General features: G+C 39.0%; 1 protein-coding gene across 1 annotated transcript in view; it reads right to left on the reverse strand.

Moving 5' to 3' along the window:
- Positions 1 to 2,206, reverse strand: part of LOC101855816 (blue-sensitive opsin) — a 5,417-nt gene extending 3,211 nt beyond the window's left edge. The window contains exon 1 of the mRNA XM_005106471.3: positions 1,569 to 2,206. The gene's annotated coding sequence lies outside the window, so the exon portion shown is untranslated. The remainder of the gene's footprint in view (positions 1 to 1,568) is intronic.
- Positions 2,207 to 3,942: the final 1,736 nt, after the last annotated feature.

Raw genomic sequence — 3,942 nt, forward strand, 5'->3', positions numbered from 1 at the left:
CCCCACCCATGCGTGCGAGTAACAACCGCAAGTCGTAGTGGATACATTAAAACAAGACCTCATCTACATGTAAGAGAGATCGCAACGATGATTTTTTTTTATCATAAAAAAACAGAAATATGGTAATGAGTCTTTGCGTTTCAGATATTCTGATGATTCGATTTCTTAAAGGGGTTGATCTTTTCAAGAAATTCAGACATAAAACGTGGTTAGCCCCCAGGCTCACACAGGATTGGTTCCGTACTTCCTCTATCAAAAGTATAGAAAATTATGATATTACAAGAATACAACTTGTAGACCACTTCACATGCTATGTATCCAATATCGGGTGAAATTTCAAACAAATCATCCTTTTTAGTTTAGTCTAGTAGGCAGTGGTAGGCCTACCTAACAGTTAGTAGCCATTTTATTTTTTACAAGGGAATGCCTTGTTCAAAGTTGTTACTCTCAGTCACATTCTTTTGAATTTTCTCTCAGCTATAAAGAGATGCGCTTAGCCCCCAACAAAACAAATTTATTATTAAATTCTTGAAGAAATACTACCTGATTACCTATCGAGACATAACTATAGAAGTACAATCTGAATTTTCTAAGACAGTTATCCTCTGTTGATGAGAAAATGGCCGCGGTAATTAAACATGTACATGTCTTACACAGTGTCATTATAATGTAAAAAAAAAAATTAAAATCACACATGAAGGGGGTGGGGGGGGAGGGGGGAGTAGTCGTTTGTACAAATAATTGCTTTATGGATGTGACCGCTAGAGCATGTCCGACTGTGCTTCTGATTTAAGGTGGAAAATTTGGAATGTCTTCCAACTGGAACAGAAAGCAGGCACTTAATCAATTATTGGAATACGGAGCGACGAAGCTCCCGTTACCCAAGGCAGACTTCCAAATAAAGTTCGGGGTCACATTAACTACTGAAACCAGTCTCAAAATCAGTACAGAGATGAACGTATACCAAGCTTGCGTTCTTGGCATTTTGCTGTACACGAGAAAGATTAAATTGGACTGCCCATTCAGTCTAAAGAAAAACCTTAACAGCTTCTACATAATTTTTGGGAATAAAAAATGTCTGAAGACTAAGGAGAAAGGTGTATTAGCGAAAGGATTTGCAATAGCCCAGCCGTAGAAACAGACACCATGTCGAGTTCAGACCATGCGTCATTATTCCTTCGTTTAATACCACTGGCAGTTTCCTACGCATTGTTCATTGTTTAATGTTTCAGGAAGGAAGATCTCTGCATTCCGGACATGTCCATTGATGCTCCGTTGCTCTCTCCAAAAAGTCTCTGAGGGGTTTGCCACTGATTGTGCCAGTGCATATCCCAAAAGCATCAAAAGTGCATATTGTATCCTAAAAGCATCTACGCTCATTGGTCTAAGTAGATCTAGAATCTAGATAAATTAATGCGTTTTCATCCCGGGACATAGATCTAGATCTAGATTATAGATCTAGATTCTAGATCCAGAGCTGATCTAGATCTATCTAGAATCTAGATCTAGATCTAGATCTAAATCTAAATTTAATGGTTTTGTACAACGTAGACTACCACAACGCATACACTTTCGTCTGTTGTGATGGAGCAATGCTTCTTTCTGCGTCTCATGATAATAGACGAGATATACTTTGCAAAACCTGAAGATGACTTCTCATGCTAATTTGGCTGTTTTGGATACCAGCAAGGTACGTGGATGATTAATTCTCAGACTCCGACGCACGGAAGATGATTTACACACGCATTCATTGGTCGTGCATCTCCGTGCTGCCGGACGAAAGTGAAAGACTGCATCGGCTAGGCCTATCAAATAATAAAATTGAGTTTTTACTGTTTGTTTTTCTTTTTTTGTTTTGTTTTGTTGTTTCTTTCGACTGTTCTCGCTCATCCTGTTTTACACCATATTATCATGTAAAAATTTGTCAAAGATATAGCACAACCAGAGCTGTGAGGGATACAACCATTCAGCAGAAAGACCGAGATACTCTACAAAAGTTCTACCCACACGGGAATCGAACCGGATTCTTCTGTGTGCGACGATCAAACGCCCATCTGCTATACCATAGATGTCGGTATGACCCATTCAATATGAAAGGGAAAGAAAAGTACCACTCTCGTGGTCTAGAGGTACGGGTTCGAAATCTGACAACGACGGACAACTTTCTTTTTCAAAATTGTCTCCTTTCACCTCCTTTCCTGCTCTCTAACCATGTTCTGTTGTCTGCTTTGGTCTCCATTTTCTGCCTCATCCCCCTCCCTCTTTTCCTTCCTCTTGACTTTCTCTGCAGCCTTTCTACTGCTACTCCCTAGTTCCTTCTACTTCTGTCTTTCAGCCACACGCCTGGTCTTAGGGTAGGTAAGAACCAACACAAAGCCTTCTCGGATAAGGGCGAAAAAATCTCGGAGGTCCTACGTGAAAGTTAAAGATCCCTTGGTGGTCCTGAAACCGATAAGAGTAGGCTTCGGCCGTCACCTGGGTTAAATTCAAAATTAACTCCTAGTAAACTGAAAATGCTAAATCATTAAGTTAATAATGTGTATTATGTGTTCATATGACCTTATGTATGCAGTTCGAGCACCATAAAACCCTGAAGAAGAAGAAGAAGAAGAAGAAGAAGAAGAAGAAGAAGAAGAAGAAGAAGAAAAAGAAGAAGAAGAAGAAGAAATGATACTGGAGATGGCACAAAAGAGAACACACTATCGATACCAGCTGTGTGCTCACTGACTGCAACTGACTGGTATTATTTGTTTCGGTCGCGCGATCCTTATCTGTTCCATCACTATTATCAAACATAACAAAAGATCAATACATATAAACATTGATACGCGCCTTATGCTCACTGCAACCGGCGTATTTTGCAAGCACGGCCTTGATTGACTAACTGAACCCTCACCGCAGAGCATATTAAAAATAGAGATCAATATATTTTACGTCGATTTTCTTCTTGCATTTAAAGCAAACCAGTATTTTAAACTCGTTGTCTTGATTTATCCTGTTCCATTACCATATAACACAAAAGAAGAGTAAGTAAGTAAGTACGTTTATTCAGTGTTTAAGGCCATTGGACTAGATCACAGCATATAAAACACTCATTTGGTAAGTAAAGTTTAAGTTTCCATAATGAGGTTGAGCACATATCTCTTATCATGGGTCAAACATTGCATATTTCTGTCACTGGGCCGAGTCAGGCTGGGAGGGATTAACAATTTTCTTTGATGGACAAAGTGTGAACAATAGAAAATAAAATGAAATTCATCTTCAATTTCATGAGAGTTACACCTCTCAAAAGGGCGAAGTAGTTAATTTCCACCGATAGACATTATTATTTAATGGAAGGCTAAGGGTTTTTAACAAAGCTATGGCTCTTCTGCTCCAATACCGTGGGAGGTTGGTGATATATTCAGCTGTTTCTTGAAACGGAATTATAAGAGAGAAATCATTATACTTGCGACTGACTTCTTCCTCAATATTCTGCACAGAATTTAAAAAAAGAGTAGCAATGCTAGTAAAACTGAAACAGCATCCTCTACAGCGCGAAATGATACCTGCAGCTTCTTTGAACTTTGCTTCTTAAAATTCACACTTTTGTAACAATTACGAGTGTGAATCGACTCAACAAACATGCATGCACTGGAAATAATTTGCTACTTCAAGCTACAAAAATGTTTCATGCTTTGCATCTGTCACAGCAATCTACACATTACAAAGTCATACGTTCCCCGTCTGTATTGAAACAGTTTATTTTTTTATTTAACTTCATAGCAATGATAGCAATAATAATACCACTCTTGTGGCCTGAAGCTTAATTATAAGGAGTTCATTCACCAAGCCTGCTGGCTCGAGTCTACGAGAGCTGATCACTGAATCTCTCTCTCTCTCTCTCTCTCTCTCTCTCTCTCTCTCTCTCTCTTCTCTCTCTCTCTCTCTTTCTCTCTTTCT

The sequence above is a fragment of the Aplysia californica genome, unplaced genomic scaffold (genome assembly GCF_000002075.1).
Source record: "Aplysia californica isolate F4 #8 unplaced genomic scaffold, AplCal3.0 scaffold00536, whole genome shotgun sequence".
In the NCBI taxonomy this organism is placed as follows: domain Eukaryota; kingdom Metazoa; phylum Mollusca; class Gastropoda; order Aplysiida; family Aplysiidae; genus Aplysia; species Aplysia californica.